Raw genomic sequence first — 22,669 nt, 5'->3', positions numbered from 1 at the left:
CTTATTGGAGAGTGTCCTCAGAGTAACATAGGAGTTCAGTACTATACACTACTCCTTTAGACTGGTTCATTGTTTTGTGAGGAGTGCATTTTGCTGTGCTTCCTTCTACAGCACTAATACAGTAATTTTCTACTTTCATCTGGTAATGAAACTACTACAAGCAAGCTTCCTCCACCTTGAGAGGCTATCTTTGGTTCTCTGCCAATGCATTTCACAATAACTCTATGGATATCAAATATATTCAGTTCTTTTATGCTTTTGTCGAGGTCAAGAGAAAGATATTTATTATAAGTCTCAGGTTCTTGAGATCCAAGTAAAATTCCAATATCAGGATTAGCATTCTTATTTCTATTATTAAATCTGCTATTCTTTCCTCTGTTCTGAACTACATAAGGGCTTGTAGTAACAATCAAAGAATCTTTGATGTTTTCATTGGAGGAGGTTGGGGATGGCAAAGGGAGGTCCTTATCCAAGCCTAAGGTTGTCAACGGTGCCAAAGAGTCGGGGGGTCCAGGGGACAGTGTACTTGACATATTATTCATGGGAATTTGAAGGGAAAAAAGGGGGGAAACATAAACACACACACACACACACACGCACACAACTACTGCTTGGGAAGTCCAACAAGGTATTGCGGACTAGACAGGGTTCGACATTCTCCACCAACGGCACACGTAGAAGCTGCTTCCCCACGGTCTGCCCCATACCATACCCTTATGGGATAGCACCAATATGCTTATAGTGGCCCAGGTATAAGCCAATCTGCCTGCTGGGAGTTCTGCCCCCACTAATGGGGACTGACTCCCCACTCCAAACATAATGGTGAGCTTCTGGACAAAAGCCAGGAGTCCCATCCCAAAAATCAGCCCCCCCTGGATTACGATAGGCTGATCCCTGGAGATGGTTCCTCCCTCAAGATAGCAATGGGAAAATCCCATCACCATCTCTTGGGTCTAAACCGTATTGGGTGGCTACTCACCACCACAACTCCCACAATTAGCTTCGAATGCAAACACTCCTCCCAGACTCACCCTAGCAGTAAAATTTTTCGAAAGTGGAAATATCCATGCAAGTTAATGCCAAAAGTTTTGTAGGCGTTCCATCAGGATCCAGCCTTCACAAACTTGAAGGCAGAATCCCTTACCCCCTCACCACGTGAAGGAACCTACTCGAGAGAGAGAGAGAGAGAGAGAGAGAGAGAGAGAGAGAGAGAGAGAGAGAGAGAGAGAAGCATATTCAAGGTACTGATCAGTTGTTTTCATCTCTCCTTTCCTTCGACCTGCATCGAGTTTGGTGGGTGGAACCACTCGAACATTAGTTAGAGAATGGTGCCTCGGATTATCCCGAGTCCTTTTGACGGATTCCAATTCCTTGTTTCATGGGCAATGGCGGATTTAGTGATCTCCCTTTCCAACGGGCAACCGACTTTTAATTTTCCCGTGACTTTTGACCGTCCACAAGGGAATTCCAAACTAACCATCATCAATGAAAGAAGGAACTGGAATCTTTCAAAAGGACTCGTTATAATTCCAGACCCTAATACCATGTGCATCAAATTCGTCGCGGGTGGGAGGTAACTGGAGCTGTAAACAACAACAACCAATCATTTCATTCAATATCACCTACGTTGCTAACGTACAAATATCTGTAATCGCCAGTTATCCGTATCACAGTCAAACCATAATGACCATGGGCATTTAACACGTTTTAGACGCTGCCACTTTTCCCAGATTTGATTCATAAAACCTTGCCCAAAGTTCAGATGTCGTAAACACGGTCTAGACCGTGGTCGTGAAGATGTGGTGGAAACACGCCGCCACACCTTTCCATGCTAGGTTCTGCGTATCTAACTGTGAAGACATAAAATGAACCGAAATCTGAAGAATTGAAATCATAATAGTACACTACTTTGATAAAAAGGTAGAGTAAAGATAATCTAGTTTCTAATCACCTAAATAAATCATACTAACTCCCAATGTCTAGCCCAGACTCACCGATGAAAATAAATGAAACAGTGCGATAAAAATTAAACCTGTTATTTTTCCTCAAGCGATGGCAAATTAACTCAGCCTTGTCCCGGAAGGGCCTCTTTCTTCTGGACAGCCCCGGGGGAGGATAAGTGCGATTTTATGTCCGGATTAAAGAACCCCGAATTGTGGAATGCAGATTACCTGTAGTCAGATTGTAAGTCGGGAAGAAGTTTGGAAACGTAGCTAATGACACCCATATTGTGTACAGGTTTCTGTGTGCACTATAAATGTAATTACATAACACTCATACATACTCATATATATATATATATATATATATATATATATATATATATATATATATATATATATATATATATATATATATATATGTCAATGACAAAATTGTTAGGTTCGAATTTCTGTATATGGCATCAGTGTTCAAAGTAGGGTACAGTAGAATACAAAGTAAACAGTTCTCTCTCTCTCTCTACACGACTAAAGGGTAATTTGATTAAGAAAATGGTGATAGCGATAAATTTCATCATCTTTTTTTATAGATTTTCCTTTATATATGTAATGAAACTCCCAGCGATGTCAAATACGAAATCTTAGGACAGGAATTACTGGCAATCATAACACATATATCTTACTTTATTGTCTTCATCTTGTTAGCCCTGTTTTCGTTTTCATCAATCTCACTACCAGATGAATTTTCAGCAATGTTTGTTGTGTGAGAATTTTGTACACAACTTTCATTTAGAGTATAGTACTTGTGCAATGTTTCATGAATGAAAGTTTGCACGTTCTACATCTAACCTCTTGTTCTGTAACGTTCAAGTAAATTTTTCTATATTTCTGTGGGAAAAATGTCAATAAACTACAATTACGTACTTACCATTTTTCATTTGCGCTAGAGCTGGAAAAGAAAAACAGAAGAAAAAAACTCACGCGGATGTTAAGTTGGCTTAGAAAGGATTATAGCCCTTTTACTCTACATAGTTTGTTTGTTTGTACAGTGTTTTTACGTTGCATGAAACCAGTGGTTATTCAGCAACGGGACCAACGGCTTTACGTGACTTCCGAACCATGTCGAGAGTGAACTTCTATCACCAGAAATACACATCTCTCACTCCTCAATGGAATGGCCGATTCGAACCCGCAACCACTGAGGTGGGACGCCAACACCATACCAACCACCCCGCTGAGGCGGTGTCTCGCTACATAGCGACTCCACCAAGAGATTGGCGAATTCCCGCATTAGATATAGAAAATCAGGTAAATTATGATGAAAGGGGTTCGGGAGGAAGTGTTTTTGTTTGGATAAGGTCGACAGCATTTCCTCGGACCTAGAAAGAATACATTATTGAGGATTTACCTCAAAAGAAAGGCAGGAAAAATCAATCGTATATATACGTACTAAACTTCACGCTCAAAACATCTGCTCCCCGTATATATACGTACTAAACAGGTGAGGTAGCATTGGCGTGCTACTTATATTTATGTACTAAACGGTTAAAGGGTTAATTTCCTTTTAGTAATTAGAGATTCTTTTATTGTGAAACTGTTCAATATTACTTATAAATTAACTTATCTCTCGATTTGTCAAAACAGAATTTGTTGACTTGTAAGTAATTTAATTGGGAGATAAGATGAGTGTATCTGACCCAAAACAGTTGTGACATCATTGTCACGTAAATGACAACACTGTGCTTGCAACCGTATGTCAATAATCATATCTTTCATATTAAAAGAATTTTATGTTCTGAAACTGTGTAGCATTAAAGACCATTTATAGTTGTAATCCCACTTTTGGTCCATAACAACGTAAAAATATCTAATCATATTGGCCAGCCCTAAGAGAGCTGTTAATCAACTCAGTGGTCTGGTAAAACCAAGATATACCACTTTGTTGGGTTATTTCTGGCACTTCTGTGACCGTGGAGTCCAAACAAAGGTTTTTCTATGGATTTGTTATCTTTGAGGGTTACTTTGACAAATTTGTGTAGGGGACCCTCACAAAAGTGTGGGCTAACTTTGCAAGAGGCCAAAATCCAAATTGGCCACTGGGGGCCAACTTAAAAAGAACTTTTTCTATGTTTTGGGCTACAGGGTTGATCAACATATGCTTTATAGAGTTTTTGGGGTCAAGGAATTTATATTGGACATCAATTTTATGATCAGACCTTGTTCTGATCAGGTTACCAAAGATGGCTGCCATCTGCAACAGTCTGTTACCTAATTACTGAATGTGTTTTTTTTTCAGGCATACTTTTTTGCATGCCATTGGTTCCACTGGACTTCATCTGAATGATTTAAAAATACCCTCTACAATGTAGTAGCCTATCTTTGTTTCTGATTGCCCTTTGTTTTTACTTTCAGGTCTGCCTGAACCTTGCGCCATTATGCACCTCTGAAGTGATGTGATGTGATGATGCAGAAGAGTACCAGCTGTTCTTCTTGTAGTTAGCAGTAAACATGAATGACTATGAATGTGTGCTGAAATGAGGGAAGCCATGAAAATCTCTCTCCTGTTAGATGGGAAAGTTTAAAGGAGAAGAGCAAAAACTGGACTGGTCTTGATAAATTTGGCAATGTGCATAATGAAACTGACTGGAACAATAGGCCAGCTGGTTATTATGTGCATGATTCGTGTTACATAGCAGTATCATCAACATTCAACCTTCAAAATGCAAAGAAAAGTGCTGCTCCACTTAGATTCTTGCATCAGTGCAAAGTAATGATGATGATAATCCAAGTACCCTTCCCTCACCAAAGTGTCTGTGTTCCTCAATGGGTGGGCCTCTAACTACAAGAAGAACAACTGGTATTCTTCTGCATCATCACATCACATCACAGATGGTACTCTTCTGCATCATCACATCACATCACATCACTTACTAGGTGCAGCAGAGGTGCATAATGTCGCAAGGTTCAGGCAGACCTGGAGTAAAAACAAAATGCAATCAGAAACAAAGATAGGCTACCACATTGTAGAGGGTATTTTTAAATGATTCAGATGAAGTCCAGTGGAACCAATGGCATGCAAAAAAATTACACCTGAAAAAAAGAAAATATTAGGTAACCAAGACCGTGGCAGATGGCAACCACCTTGGGTAACCTAGTCATAAAGTCTAATCATAAAATTGATGTCAAATACAAATTCTTTGACCCCAAAACCTCTAGAAATCATATGTTGATCAATGCTGTAGCCCAAACCATAGAAAAAGTCATTTTTAAGATGGTTTTTCAAAGTAGCTCCCAAAGATTACAGATCCATAGAGAAACCTTTGTTTGGACTCCACGATCACGGAAGTGTCAGAAATGACTCAACTGTAGGTAATTCAAGAATTTGTTAAAGTTCGTGTTTTTCCAAGTAAATTTGCCTGAGATTGTGAATTTCACTCATAAATTTTGAATTTAAAAATAAATCTTTTTATACTTAAAATTTTTTATAACAAGTGTTTCATTTATTGATCACCAGTGATATGATTTTATTTAGATAGAAATTTAGAGTGGTAATTGTGCTGATTTCATTCATTTTTATTGAAGTGAGTTAGAATTAGGGAAGTACTTAGACTTTTAAAGTTGTTGTTGGAGTGATGCCCTTTAATTAATTTACTACTCATCCACTACCTCTATGAGAGATCTCCCTATGATTCACAGCTGTTCCTTCTCAAACCTGCTGCTGGGCATTTCGACCACATGGGAACCATGCTCGAATCAGGGTAACTGTAAGGTCAGGGTATCAAGATGTGAACCCTGCCCCGTACCGGTTGACCCCAGACGATGACTTTAATGATAAAAAGGACTGCAACAGAAGGAACAGGACTTAAACGATCACCTCCCATCTTAGACACAGCTTGTCTAACCTGAGCAGCACCCTCTCCCCGCCCTTTCCTTGATACAGCTGCATGTATGCCTGAATCTCCTTATGTGTGTTCCCTCTATCACCACCACCATTGAAGACGGACGAATCCAGTCTACCAGATACTATAGCATGTGCCACGTTGTGGAAAGTGGACTCTTGTAACGTGTGTCTCTGGAATTCATCAACCTCATCTGTTTCATTTCCACCGGGACCGAGTATTACTGGCCCCTCCAGTCAAAGCAGCGAACCAATATCGCTACTGTCTTTCTCATTATAGAGCCTGAGTACTCTCCTTAACACTCCTCAGGTGCAATCCAGCATAATTTTGTTAAAGTAGTGAAATAAATGTAATCATGTTAAACCTCTGAGTTTACCTAATTTCCTTCACTGTAAAGTAGGCCCCAAGCCATGATATTTCAGTTCTTTATTTGTTTTATGGGTCCTGTAGGTCATTTTTCATTTAAATAATCGCAACTCAGATCTGTTGCACTTGCAAGGAACCAGAAACACTCACACACACATATATATATAATATAAAATATATGCATTAAGCTACAAACATCCTTTATCTAATTTGCTCTACCTCTGAATCAATATATTTTCATATATGTTAACCGAAGGGAAATTTATTAGTTGATAATAATTTTCGTCGGCTCATGGGAGCGAACCTCGGAACCAAGAAATCAGGATGTACAGTGAAGCGCTAAACCACACAGCGTGATAGCCGTGTGGTTTTTCGCTTCACTGTATGTCCTGATTTCTTGGTTCTGAGGTTCGCGCCAGTAAGTCGACAAAAATTATTATCAACTAATAAATTCCCCTTCGGTTAACCTCTGAGTTTACTTAATTTCCTTCACTGTAAAGTAGGCCCCAAGCCATGATATTTCAGTTCTTTATTTGTTTTATGGGTCCTGTAGGTCATTTTTCATTTAAATAATCGCAACTCAGATCTGTTGCACCTGCAAGGAACCAGAAACACTCACACACACACACACACACACACACACACACACACACACACACACACACACACACATATATAATATATCTATATATATATATATTATATAGATATATATATAATATATATATATATATATAATATATAAAAATATGCATTAAGCTACAAACATCCTTTAATATCTAATTTGCTCTACCTCTGAATCAATATATTTTCATATATGTTAACCGAAGGGGAATTTATTAGTTGATAATAATTTTCGTCGGCTCATGGGCGCGAACCTCGGAACCAAGAAATCAGGATGTACAGTGAAGCGCTAAACCACACAGCGTGATAGCAGTGTGGCTTTTCGTTTCACTGTATATCCTGATTTCTTGGTTCTGAGGTTCGCGCCCGTAAGTCGACAAAAATTATTATCAACTAATAAATTCCCCTTCGGTTAACATATATGAAAATATTCTGAGGAAGAGCAAATTAGATATTAAAGGACGTTTGTAGCTTAATGCGTATATATATCATGGTGATGTGATACTCATTCATATATATATATATATATGAATAACATGATCACGAAGTATATAAAACGTGATGCTATGTATGCATTATCACTTATTTGTTTGCTCGATAAACAAATTTGTGATTGCAGATTTATTTTTAATGGAGAATATTACCAACAAATATTTGGTATGGCCATGGGTAACCCTTTATCACCTCTCCTTTCAAAGTTATATATGGAATTTTTTGAGAGACAACACCTCCCGAATATCACACTTATCCCCTTAAAATGGTACCGATATGTCGATGATATCTTTGAAGTCTTACCTGGTGGTATCGATGTAAATGATTTACTGTCTAAATTGAATAATTTAGTGCCATCCATAAAATTCACTGTTGAAATTAAAAATAACAATGTCATCCCTTCATGATGCTATATTAATAATAGAGAATCTTTCCAATGCAAATTCAGTATTTATAGAAAACCCACAAATAATTTAACATATGTACATTATTATCCGTGCCACCATCTTAATATTAAAATTTCAATTTTTTCTTCTATGTTCCTACGCGCTTTGCGTATCACGAGTCCACAATATCTGGACCAAGAAATAGAATACATAAAAAAGATAGGAAACGATCTCTGCTACCCACCTCATTTAATTGATTTATGTTATCAAAAAGCTCATAAAAAGTTTTATAATGTTGCTATTAATGAAAAAGAAATGCCTAAAAATGTACTTAGCTTACCTTATTTTCGTGGATTTGAAACCATAAAATCAATATTTAAATCGTTTAATGTTAATGTAGTGTTCTCTTATAACAATACCATTAAAGATATGCTAATTAAGAATAGTCCAGTAACAATAGCAACATCATTTACAAAATTCTTGTAAGGATTGCCCATCGTTTTATGTTGGTCAGTCTAGTAAAAATTTATGTGTTCAGATTAAGCAGTATATGTATTCAGTTAGAACAGCCCAGACTTCAAACGCACTGTTTATCCATCTGAGTGAAAAATCTCATTGTATTAATTGGGGTGATACCTCGGTAATTGCTAGATCTAATGATTATGTTTCAAGAAATTTACTGGAATCGGCAATTATACAAATCACTAATAAAAACAACCTAAATCTTAGTCTGGGAATGTACCATTTGGACCCACATATATTTGTAAGATGTTTATGATTTATTTATTATAAAAGTAGTTTAACCAGGCCACTGAGCTGATTTTCAGCTCTCCTAGGGCTGGCCCGAAGGATTAGATAAAATGCCAGGTCTAGCATTTGCACCAAGGCAAATGCTTTCATACCAAAACATACACACAATAAATACATTTACTTATGTTCTCTAACATACATACTAAAATGGTATATTAAAATTCAGAATTAATTTTAACTTTTTGAAATGTTTTAAAATTCAATAAAACACTAATGTTTTATATTTTATCAATAAAATTGCAGTTCCTTAGAAAAGTCAAAATCGGAACTACCGAAAATGTAGACGATTCTGACAAGAATTCTTTCATTGTCTTATTTCCAAAGATTGACAGTCTCTGCTGGTCATACTTTGGACACTCACACAAGACATGTCTGACTGTTACCAACTCCTTGCACTCTGAACACTCTGGAGCAGAGTCGTGTGGGCTGCTCATTAAGTGTCCATGTGTCAGACAGGTATGGCCTATACGGAGACGTGTCAGAATTACTTGTTCACGTCTCTCTCTCTGATATGATGAACTCCACTTTCCAACATCAAGTTTTATTTGCTTTAATTTGTTATTTTCTGACTCTTCATTCCAAATATGTTGCCATTTCCTTATAATACCCATCTTTATGTATGTTACATAATCATTCATAGGGAGATTCACACTTGATCTTCTCATTTGAATTGCTTCTTTGGCTGCTTTGTCAGCCTCTTCATTTCCTTTGATCCCTACATGGGAAGGGATCCAACATATTTCAACTTTTTTCCCAATAATATCTAATTTATGAAGTAATAATTTAATTTGTTGTACAATATTATTTTTTGGTTTGTAACTCTGGATGGCTACTATGGCACTTCTTGAGTCACTAAAAATCACAAAATTATTGAGTGATGTTTCTTTAATTATTTTTATGGAAGAGAGAATTGATATGATTTGTCCTGGGACACTGCAGCATATCCCACTCCATGTTCCGATTTAGATCCATCTGTGAATATTGCATAATGTGGACCTTTTCGGTTCATATGTTCTATTGTATGTTGTCTATGGTGTGTTGGCGTATATAAGTATTTTTTGATAAATATTTTAATTGTGTGCAAGTTTTCATTTTATTCAGTGTCCAAGGCGGAAGGTAATTTTACTACTGGAGGTTAATTTTTACTACGGAGGAATTTGTATATTGACATTTAGTGACTCAAACAGTCTTCTAGCTCTAATTGGAAAAGGGGGTGGATGATTGTTAATAAAAATATCTCTGAGTTCAAAATAATTTTTTTGTTGGAGAATCGCTTGTCCTAATTCTCAGAGCACTCTTCATTATTACAAGCCTCTCTTTATGGAGAGAGAGAGGTAGTCACCACATTCAACCTGTAAGGAAGTGGTCGGTGATGATTTAAAGGCTCCTGAACATATTCTAAGGCCCTCATTATGAACTGGGTCCAACGTTTTCAGTACTGCGTCTGACGCCGAGCCATATATTTCGCTACTGTAATCAATGATAGACAGAACTGTTGCTTTATACAGTAATGTTAGGGTTTGTCTATCGGCTCCCCAAGTGGTGTTTGATAATTTTCTAATTAGATTTAATGCTTTTTTACATATTGATTTCAAGTATGTTATGTGAGGTTTCCAGTTTAAGTGAGTATCAACCATTAAACCTAAAAATTTTGCAGTTTGTCTAATTGGTATACTATGATTTCTGATTTTTAAATCTATCACTTCACCATTCATCCACCTTTTATCTTTATAAAACACTACTGCTTGAATCTTATGTATGGATACACTTAAATCCTACAGATTGATAGGTTCCATTCATTTATTTTGTTTAAATTATACTTTTTTTTATTAATAGATGAGTTCTGCATGTTTAATGCGAGAGGCTGAATAATATATGGCAAAATCATCCATATATAGGTTGCTTTTAATTCCAGTAGGCAGATTTTTATTGATATCATTGATTGCTAGGGTAAACAGTGTGCCACTAAGGACACTTCCCTGTGGAACACCATTTTCAAGTGGAAAAGTTCCTGACAATACATCATCAATTCTCACTTGAAAACTACGATTTGTTAAAAAGTTTTGGATGAACCTATGTAAATGTCCACGGATGTTGTTATTTTGTAAAGTTTTTAATATAGGGTACCTCCAGGTAGGATCATAAGCCTTTTCGAAATCCTCTTCGTATATGGTCTTCGAGGTTAGAGAGAGAATCTAACGTATATCTGTTGCACTGTGACCCGTACTGAGTGGGAGTCAAGATTTTATTTTCTCGAATGTGCCATGTTAATCGAGCATTTACCATTTTTTCTAGTAATTTGCATAAGCAACTTGTTAGAGAAATTGGTCTGTAGTTATTTGCATCACTTGGATCATTTCCAGGTTTGGGGATAGGAATTATTATTGCTTTACGCCATTCATCAGGAAATAAATTTCTGAGCCATAAATGATTATAAAATTGCAACAAGTATGTCTTTGCCAGAGGTGCTAAGTGGCAGATCATCTCAAAACAAATATTGTCAACTCCAGGAGCAGATTTATTGCTGTTAGTGAGATCATATTCCAACTCTTCCATATTAAATTTCCTATTATAATATATGTCTTCTATTGTTTCAAAATTTATTGTTATTAGTTCTATATAATTTTTCTTTGTGTGGAAGTGGTCATCTAAATTTCTATCACAACTTACATCAGCTAAGTTTTCTCCTAGTATGTTTACTTATTTCTTTTGGATCAGTATTTTTTTCCGTCTTTTAATATGGCATGTCTGGGAGGTTTCACATGGGTACCATTTATTTTTCTGAATTTTTCTCCATATATTTTTTTGTATGGAAGTATTATTAGAGAGATCTGAAACTATTTCCTCCATGAAATTATTCTTCCTTGAATTTACTTCCTTCGAAATTTTGCAGATACTTGGTTGTATATAGGCTTCAATGCATCAATTTCTAGCAACAATATAGTCATTTTTTGTAAAGTACCTTCTAACATTGGTGATGCTTTATTTATTTTACTGAACTTTCTATTCAAATTATCCAATCGTCTCCCTATTGAGTGCTTTATATTTATTAATCCTGTTAGCTTTTCAGACCACCACGGAACTTTGTTGGATGGGGTTTTGATTTTGGTATTGCTTTATCAGCAGCTTCTTTGATGTAATTAACAAGAAACTTATTAGATTCATTATGATCTTTCAGACATTCAAATGGCGGTATACTTCTAGTCATGCCATTTCATATTGCTCCCAATCTGCTTTATAATGTTATAGTGAGAAACATGTTTTGCTGGATATTTTGTAAAAAGGAAATTAATAGGGTTGGGAAATGGTCACTGGTCATTGTTGTTCTGCTTTCCCTTCTCGTCTGCGTGATATCTAGTAGTTGGTTCTTCTTTAGAATAAGGGAAATGACTCAAACAGATGGCGTATAACTTTAACAACTTTATTTCTTAGCTCCATCACTGGAGTAGAGAGATGGTTTGGTCGGATGACCGCTCCGTTGAGTAATCTGAAGAGAACTAAAAATACAGGCGCATCGCGTCGATAGCAGAACACTAGCTATCTCAGCGATTGATCATAATTAGAACAAGAATGAATACGTAGCCCTGCGGCGCCTCGGAAGTCATGCGCTTCCGCCCCGGGTGAATAGTCAACCGCTTCCCATGGAAGGGTGTTGTGCTTTGTTTTTTACAAATACAGAAAATGATAGACATGCAAACGCAAACCAGGCTACTGCAAGCATTGCACAGCATGGTCCAGTTTTCACGTCTTGTTGTCTCGTTTTATGGTTACGTAGGACACTCCTAATTCGCCAATGACCCTTTAGGTCGTGGGTTTATTTACAGATATGGAATTTATCTGTATATTAAAATGTAACTATTACACATATTTCATGCAGAGAATGCAGACTGGTTTGCAATGGTTTTTACAGAGCAGCGAGTCATTCTACATATAACTGATCTATTAAGAGGCAGGGATTGCAAACTTAGTTACAGCATTGTCCTATGGCCTGTCAGTGTTGATTAAGGGTATCGGCGGGGTCGGGGGTTAATTTTGAGTGACGGTGTTCAAACTTGCACAGGTGTTACCTCTAGTTTGACTAAAGATGCACACAAAATTTCAGGTGAATTAGATAAAAAAAAACTTTTTTTAACAAATATTTTTCTTTAAAACATAGCATTTTTTATTTGTTTTTTAAAGTGTATCTCCTTCCTTATTTATCATTCCATTTAAAGAAAAAAGTAATAGCAGAAAGTTTAATACCTATCAAATAAAACGGCAAACTCAGAAATCCAATATGTGATGTGTGCTATTTAAAAAGAATATTTTAAAAAATTCAATAAAAACAAAAATACCCTAAAATTATGTATTAAATATTGGTAAAAAAATTTTTGAGAAAAAAAAGAAAAATAAATTTGCCGATGTGTTCTCTCACTATCTTTATTCCAATTGCTTTTTTAGATTATTAAAATCCATTTATAAATAATGGGAGTTTTTTAGAATTTGAATGTAGAAAATGTATGTTTTGAGAAAAACGCAGTTAAAGTTTGCTAACCAATTATTTTTGCTTTAGAAGAATAAAAAGTTTTCTTGGAAAAGCCTACAAGGCGTCTGTTTCCTTCTTTTTTATAAGAGATATTATTCCCTCTAAAAAAAAAAAAAAAACATTTATAACTTATAGAAAATAGTTTATATTATTTTTTGGGGGGTTTTCGTAGAACGCCCCTCTACTCTTGTGCTGCCAAGTTTTTAGAATTCTAATGAGCCCCTCCTTCATATCCTCCTTTTGATGTTCTTTGCTTCTTTTGCTTTCTTGAATGCATAGCAGACCTTCGTTTCCTGGTCTTCTCTTTTATTTGAAGGCCTTCTGGTTTCTCCTGTCGTTTTTTCTCATAATAGGCAGCAATGAACTTGGTGCATAGCCGACATTATGTTCCATTGCAGCAATATGTTTTGATATATAAATGAAGCTGTTTTCACCGATATGTTCTGTTTTGCACAATTTCAGATTGCACCTCACACTTACAAGTTAGTTTCAAGTCAAACATCAAAACTGTTTTTATCAATTTCAAGTGTTATATTGCTGTCCCACTGCCGCAATACGTCGAACTAAAAGCGTCTTTTAGAGCTCTCAAGGGTAACGAAACTATTTCTCCATCATTGCTTACATTCACAAAACGTCTTCTTTTTCAGTCATATAACTTCTCAATAAAAAAAAATCTCCTTAGGTGGCTCCTGATAAAACACTGACATCACCTGCTACATTAGGGACAGCAATTACATCTTGAAAATGCTCATTTTCTTCCTCGTCCCCCTCCTCATCTCAGATAACTTCAAAACAAAGTCGTCGGTACCATCATCATCATCATCTTGTGATAATTTGTGGGGCAAATAGGTATAATCGATTTCCCCTCGGAGCTTCGTAATAGGAAGTATTTGGCATCTCTTCAGCACACATGGCAGGTGGCGACATGTCGGAAGCTACATTAGCTCTCTATGCTTTTAGTTTCAAGATAAGTTTTGATATTATGAGAGTTTGCTTCCCTTCGTTTACTAAACTTCTTTTTTGGCATGTTAGTAGTATATATAATACACAATTGATGTCTAAAAGTCTGAGGAAGTGTTGCAGTTGATTGAAAATAACAAATACACGATTGCATAAAAAAAATACAAGAATTCTCTCTCGAGACAAGTGGCTCGCGTTATTCAGTCATGAGAAGAGTTGCCATCTTTATCAGGAAAACATATTGTACGGCATACGAAACAAAATGCAATGAAAAGAAACTCAAATACTTGTTAAAAAGGAATAAATGGAAAAATGAAAATGATGGTAAAACCACCCTTAACCAGACCTTTAATTTTCTACTTGGACGTGGCCTTTAAATTGGCCTTTAAACCATTTAGAAAGCTTCGTATCGATATTATCTTACGTGTGGCAATGGCCGGGACCCAGATGTATGGAAATATGACAATACTCATTTTCACGAATTTGAGCCAATTTCGCCAAAATTACAGGCCGCCGATACCCTTAAAGACAACTGTAATACAGTACTGTGTTTGTCATAATACGAGTTACTTATGTTTATTCTTACCTGATTTTTCCTATTACTTTCAGAACGGTATACTTTCTGCTCTACCTCACGTGAGTATATTTATAGCCAGCCCTTTGTTAGGAGCTATCGCAGATAAGATGTCTGGAAAGAAATGGCTCAGTATGAAAATGACAAGAAAATTGGCTACAGGAGTAGGTAAGTTTCTTGCACCATTTACAAATAAAAGGTATTAAATTTTGTTACTGTCCTTCTCTGAGCTGCACACATTATAGACAGTAAAAGGCAACAGGAAGAGAACTTTTTTGGACAGAGCACTAAATGTAGCTACTATAACTAATTATGACATTGATGGGATTGATAGATTTTTTTTTTACCAATTTCATCCTGTAATTGGTAATGATTCGTATCTTGGTCTTTTGACTCCTGGGTTTGATAAATAGTGGGGTTGATAACCTTAGCTCTTGCCAGTTAGGGACAGAGGAAAACCCCTGGATTCATCAAAGATGCAAAAAAAAAAAAAAAAAAAAAAAAAAAAAAACAGGAAAGCTTACTGGCGCCATAATTGGGGTTAGTGACATATTGTTTAGAAGAGTGTCATTTGACCTCGTTAGACATTTTTCCTCGTTAAGAGATTTTGGTGGCTAGCGGTTAAAAGGTACATTCAAGCCTATAGGTAATGCCTCCGAAGAGACTAGAATTAGATAGGTTAGGCATATTTTGGGGGAAAGTGGTTATAATTATGTATCAGGCAACTGACTCTATTGCTGATTTGACGGAAATTTATCCGACAGTCAGGAATTAAGCCGGGTAGCTACCACTGGCAGTGATCTTAGATGCTATTTAGTGTAAAGACGTGTTCCTGCATTTCTGGGGTGAGAGAGAGAGAGAGAGAGAGAGAGAGAGAGAGAGAGAGAGAGAGAGAGAGAGAGTGAAATTGGGGGGGGGAGAGAGAGAGAGAGAGAGAGAGAGAGAGAGAGAGAGAGAGAGAGAGATAGAGAGAGGAGAGAGAGAGTTAAAGGAGGGGGGGAGAGAGAGAGAGAGAGAGTTAGAGAGAGAGAAGATAGAGAGAGAGAGAGAGAGAGAGTGAAATTATGTCATAATGGGAATTAATTACGCGGGTTGCAAGTGTGGCCGGGAACTAACTTCAGACCTATGAAGACGTGAGTGTATAAGTTTATTTTTTATCTCTTTATTGGTGTTAATTTGCTCACAAGTGCATTTCATTTTGATGTCCCTCAGGAGACATTAGAGGTTTTGTTGAATTGACATATGCATTAGAAAAAGTAGTATAATAAATTACGTTATTGTGCGCTGCATGAGAGAGAGAGAGAGAGAGAGAGAGAGAGACGGCTGGGTGAACGGTTGCGCTAACTAATCAGATTTTGGTTTGAGATTGATTGTGTATTATATCTGGCGTCACAACATCTGGGTAATTGACACCGAAATAAATTAAATATAAAAAAAAATTAAATTTTTGATAAATTTCATATAAAAATCTATAAATATATAATATAAAAATTTTGTTCATATATAAAAGTTCTTACATAGAGAATCTCTGTATAATTTAAATTTGGTTAAGGAGGCCCGCCTCCCTCATAAAAATATATAACTGCTCTATATTACAATCCTTTCCAAGAATTGTAGCTAGGATAAAATTACCTACTCTGTCACGACCCCAAGACATGAACCTATGTCTCAAATTCCCAAGTCTGGGACATTCAACCAGCAAATGTCTCACAGTCAAGGGCACAGTACAGTTCTCGTAAAACGGAGGATTTTCACGAGACATCAAGAACCCATGGGTGAGTCTTGTATGTCCAATCCTCAATCTGCACAACATCGTTTCTTGTCTCCTTGGCATATGGTATATGACCAAGGAGACACTGAAGACGTGATACTACGCATTTTTGATTGTTTAAAATATCCTCCCACTGGGACTGCCAACATTTTTTAATTCTCTGACCTACTAGAGGATACAAATCCCGATATGGTAGTAGGCATCTTGTGGGTTCTGGGGAGCTGACCGCAGACTTTGCAAGTTGGTCAGCTTTCTCATTCCCAGCCACCCCAACATGAGAAGGCACCCAACAGAACTTTATTTCCTTCCCTCTTCTTTTTAGTAAAAGCAACCATTCCAATATATCTAAAATCAGAGGGTTTAAAGGGTTAAAAGATTCCAGTGACTGAAGAACACTTCTTGAGTCACAATATATAATAAAATTACTTTCATTCCGAATTAAAACTTCCTTTTTTGAGATACATTCTCTTTCTCTCACTAGCTTCTTCCCATTTTCTATAGACCTACGTACCTTGTACCAGTTGAATCAGCTGATTAACCCTGAACCTGAGAAGCTGCTAGTTGCAAATAGCAGTTTGTTGGATTGGTGCATGTTTATGTTTAATTTATCTTTAACTGGTGAATGATATATTATTACTTTTGGGTTGGTGGTTTGTGTGCACAAATATATCAATGTTACTGAGGTCGGGGCGAATCCTAAAGTGTAAGAGTTATCATAAAGAAAGCAAAATGGTCGACGCAAGTACAAGCCAAATGTTAATGCACAAAATAACAAACATAAATGCAGGAGTTAACTCTTTTCAAGGCAGTGTTGATGGCGTTCTCTCCCAACCAGTGCAAATTTTTATTGAGGGGGTGAATAACTATTTAAACGCCAAGGGAATTAAGGATGATACAGAGGCGTTCACAGAAGCAAAAGCCTTGTTAGATTTCAATATAGGGGATTTGTCATTTAGATGCCATTGTTTTCAGTACACAAAATGTTGGTCATGGACCGAATTACAAGCATTTATAAAAGCGGCTTATGGCTCTAAAGAACAAGGAGACATGGTAAGAGATTTAAGAGGGCTGTACAAAATTCGAAAAGGCACAACAAGCCTTATTGAGCATAGCTCAAAACTTTTTGACTCGGTGGGAGAATGGGTAGGAGAATGGATACAGAAATCGAAAAATTCCGAATGGGTAAATGGGAATAATGTCTCACTCAACAATTTACTTGAATTGATGCATTTCGCAATGCTTTTACATGACGTCCCAGATGCATTCGTAGACAGTTTTGATGAAAAGATTGAACCTCCATCAGACGGGGAACTAATTTATGCCTAAATTCAGAAACATATGTCCAAATGTCCCACGGTGGACAGTGCATTTTTTAATGGGACCGGTCCAAGAAACACGATGCAAAGAGACTCATATCTCCCTTCTCCCCGTTTGTGTGCAAAAGTGGAATATAAGAGAGGATCGATCGATCAAAGGCAACAGCAGTCGCGTTGCTAAAATTGTAATAAACCAGGCCACAAAGAAAGTATGTAGTCAAATATTGTGGGATGTGTTAAAGTGTGGATCACTGTTGGCAGGCTTGTCCGTCTCAGATACGGAGAGATGCGAGACCTACGCCTCAGAAATTTGGGAGTTACAATACGAGAACTTCCCAGGCAGGTCACTTAAAAGGGCAAAGGGATCGGCAAAATTTTTGGAAAGCCGATCAACAGAAAGGGTACAGATGATTTGTATGTGCCATTGTGGTCTTGTGGGGGATGCCCCAGAGCCCAGGCAGATAGTATATGGAACAGTGGAGGATGTGGATATCCTGGACTTTATTGACACCGGTGCATCTATCAATTAAATGAATCATAACTTGTATCAATCCATGTTCTCTCATTACCCTTTGAAACCCTCAACGGAGACGGTTGTGATGTGCAAGCCCATAGATTAAACACCCTGGGTTTTGTTAGAATATGATTTACTCTGGGCGATAGTGTTAATACCATTTTTGGTTATAAAAGGGGTTGCATTGGGCAACAGACTTTTGCTGGGCCATCCTGCATGTAGAAGACACAAGACATCGGTCCATAGATTAAATTAGATTAGATATTTTATTGACCACAACAATTATACATAGCTCATATTTACAGTAATTATTTACATTTGGTCCAACAAAAGGCAAAACACTACACTTGACAATACAAAATTTTATACACACAAAAGTAAGAGTAAAAGGTTTTCATCTTATACAACAATAAAACAAAAACTAAGAGTTATCATATGGCAAACAAAAAAATTAAGAACAAATTTTGACATTTATATATAAAAATCATACTCAAAAAAGCTACTTTTATTCACATTTTTTTTTCACCTCAAATATTCATAAATACTCATAAAGGATTACGCTAATAATCTTACATTGCCAGGGTTTGCTGATTTGAAATATATCCCACATGTTAGATATGGATGGATGGATGGATTATGAAATTTAGGGACAAGCCCAAGCACTGGGACCTATAATGGTCATTCAGCGCCGTAATGGAATGAAATAAAAATAATCTGATAATTAATGAAATTTAATTGAACGTGATGATAATCTGATGTGAATGAAACTTAAAACCTTATTTCATTAAAAAAATAAATAAAATAAAAATATAATTTTTTATATTAAAATACAATTAAAAGTATAACTGCATACACTTGTGTGTATTAGGTGAGAGGTTAAAAGTTGAATATTATTAAAAGTCAAATTTTATAGTAAATATCAATCTCTTTTAAGAACTTTACGATTATTGATATCAACATCATCTCCTAAAATATAAGAAAGTTGTTTCCCTGAAAGTCCGAATTTCCTGCGGGGCAGCACCATACACTGGGCAACAAACCAGAATATGCTCAACTGTCAACAGGCAGTCACAGCGAGCACAGACTGGAGCCTCACTTCCTTCAAGTATAAAGCTGTGCGTCAATCGGGAATGACCAATACGAAGTCTCGTTAAAACAATCTCGGTCCTCCTGTCTCTATGAAACGAAGACTGCCAAAAATTCAAATTAGTCTGATTGCCTTCAGCTTCTTGTTTCTGGCAAGGTTTGAGGACCATCGCTCCTGCCATTTGTGGCGATATAGCTTCGAATAGGAGACTTCATATCAATGTATGGAACTTCATGGATATCCAGTGATCTTTTTATTACATACTCTTTTTGCGCTCTAATCAGCTTTTTCATTACCCTTGATCCCTACATGGGCAGGAACCCAGCAGAACGAAACAGCTTTGTGTTTGCAAGAAATTCGAAACAGCCACTCTTGAGCTTGAGAATCAAAGGATGTGATGTATTACAAATATAGACTCTCCAAAACACTTTTAGAATCCGAATATATAACAAATTTCTTCTTCTCGGTACGATGAACAATAGATAATGCTCTATTAATGGCAGAAAGTTCTGCTGTATATACTGTAGCCGAATTTGGTAGTTTTGCAGCCTCACAAGAGTCTTCTGTAATTACGGCTAGCCCAACTCCCTCTCTTGACTTGGAACCGCCCTGTATAAATCTTATGCACCATCATGAGTTACATCATGTTCTAAGAATAAACTCTTTGCCATTTTATCAGAAAGGTTCTTCTTGACCATAGTTTTTGTTACAAACTTTTGCTTTAGGGATAAGCCATGGGGGGAATCTAGAGGCAACTAACTGAGAAACATTCTGATTCTTTAGAGTATCATTATTCACTTCTTGATGTAGTCTTATCTGGAAGGGACAGATGACCTTGGTTTAAATTTCCTGTTGTCAAGTTGGCGAATGACCTTATTGGAAAAGGATTTCCAGAAACTGCTCTTTACGCGCATTATGTAGCGCAGACCCCAGTTCCTCCCGTCGTAAGTCAAGTGGCAGTTGATGGGTATCTACATACAGACTCTCACAGGAGATGTTGGTCGGAATGCACCAGAGCAAATTCGTAATCCCATGTTATGGACAATTTGATGGATGGATGGATATGAAATTTAGGGACAAGCCCAAGCACTGGGACCCTATAATGGTCATTCAGCGCCGTAATGGAATGAAAATAAATAAATCTGATAATTAATGAAATTTAATTGAACGTGATGATAATCTGATGTGGATGAACTTAAAACCTTATTTTATTAAAAAAATAAATAAATAAATAAAATAAAAATATAATTTTTTATATTAAAATACAATTAAAAGTATAACTGCATACACTTGTGTGTATTAGGTGAAAGGTAAAATTGAATATTATTAAAATAAGTCAAATTTATAGTAAATATCAATCTCTTTTAAGAACTTTACAAGATTATTGATATCCAACATCATCTCCTAAAATATAAGAAAGTTGTTTCCCTGAAAGTCCGAATTTCCTGCGGGCAGCACCATACACTGGGCAACAAACCAGAATATGCTCAACTGTCAACAGGCAGTCACAGCGAGCACAGACTGGAGCCTCACTTCCTTCAAGTATAAAGCTGTGCGTCAATCGGGAATGACCAATACGAAGTCTCGTTAAAACAATCTCGGTCCTCCTGTCTCTATGAAACGAAGACTGCCAAAAATTCAAATTAGGTCTGATTGCCTTCAGCTTCTTGTTTCTGGCAAGGTTTGAGGACCATCGCTCCTGCCATTTGTGGCGGATATAGCTTCGAATAGGAGACTTCATATCAATGTATGGAACTTTCATGGATATCCAGTGATCTTTTATTACATATTCTTTTTGCTGCTCTATCAGCTTTTTCATTACCCTTGGATCCCTACATGGGCAGGAACCCAGCAGAACGAAACACTTTGTGTTTGCAAGAAATTCGAAACAGCCACTCTTGAGCTTGGAGGGAATCAAAGGATGTGATGTATTACAAATATTAAGACTCTCCAAAACACTTTTAGAATCCGAATATATAACAAATTTCTTCTTCTCGGTACGATGAACAATAGCTAATGCTCTATTAATGGCAGAAAGTTCTGCTGTATATACTGTAGCCGAATTTGGTAGTTTTGCAGCCTCACAAGAGTCTTCTGTAATTACGGCTAGCCCAACTCCCTCTCTTGACTTGGAACCGTCTGTATAAATCTTATACGCACCATCATGAGTTACATCATGTTCTAAGAATAAACTCTTTGCCATTTTATCAGAAAGGTTCTTCTTGACCATAGTTTTGTTACAAACTTTTGCTTTAGGGATAAGCCATGGGGGAATCTGGAGGCAACTAACTGAGAAACATTCTGATTTCTTTTAGAGTATCATTATTCACTTCTTGATGTAGTCTTATCTGGAAGGGGACAGATGACCTTGGTTTAAATTTCCTGTTGTCAAGTTGGCGAATGACCTTATTGGAAGGATTTCCAGAACTGCTCTTTACGCGCATTATGTAGCGCAGACCCAGTTCCTCCCGTCGTAAGTCAAGTGGCAGTTTGATGGGTATTCTACATACAGACTCTCAACAGGAGATGTTCGGAATGCACCAGAGCAAATTCGTAATCCCATGTTATGGACAATATTGAGGTCGTTAAGTTTGCTTTTGCACGCTGAAGAATAAATCTGACACCCATAATCTAGCTTTGATCTACAAAGTGCATCATAAAGTCTTAATAAACATTTCTTGTCAGCTCCCCATTCATATCCAGAGACTACTTTCAAAGATTAAAAGATGCTTTAATTTTACATTTAAGGTTATCAATATGTTTGGTCCATTGGTGAGTTTTTGAGTCAAAAGTCCATTCCCAAAAATTTGACATCGGCAGCATATGGTAAAATATTTGATTCCCTCGAGTTTTAAATTAGGTATAACCTCTTTACGCTGCTCCTTGAAAAGCGGATAGCAACACTCTTAATGGCTGAAAATTTAAAACCATTTAGCCTGGCCCATTTGGAGACAGAATCTATAGCTTTCTGTAAATATCGGCATGCAGATATAGCATCGTAGGCAGTGCAATCAAATGGCCAAATCATCCACAAACAATGAAGCTCGAACTGGGCTTGGAACTTCATCCAAGATGCTATTTATGGCGACAGCAAAGAGGGTCACACTGCGAACACTTCCTTGTGGAACACCTTCCTCTTGTTTAAAGGGGGACGACAGAAAGTCCCTACTCTCACTTTTATTACTCTCTCGGATAGGAAGGAATGAATGAACCGATTAAGTTGCCCTTAATACCCATTTTCTGTAGTTGTTTTAGAATTCCATACGCCAATAGTGTCATAAGCTTTCTCTAAATCAAAGAAGACCCCTATTGTCTGACACTGATTGACAAAACCCTGCTGATTTGGTTGGAGAGTCTCATAATGGGTCGAGGGTGAATCTATTTTTACGAAACCCAAATTGGAAA

The sequence above is a fragment of the Macrobrachium nipponense genome, chromosome 32 (assembly GCF_015104395.2).
Source record: "Macrobrachium nipponense isolate FS-2020 chromosome 32, ASM1510439v2, whole genome shotgun sequence".
NCBI classification, from domain to species: domain Eukaryota; kingdom Metazoa; phylum Arthropoda; class Malacostraca; order Decapoda; family Palaemonidae; genus Macrobrachium; species Macrobrachium nipponense.
This window is presented reverse-complemented; position numbering follows the sequence as displayed.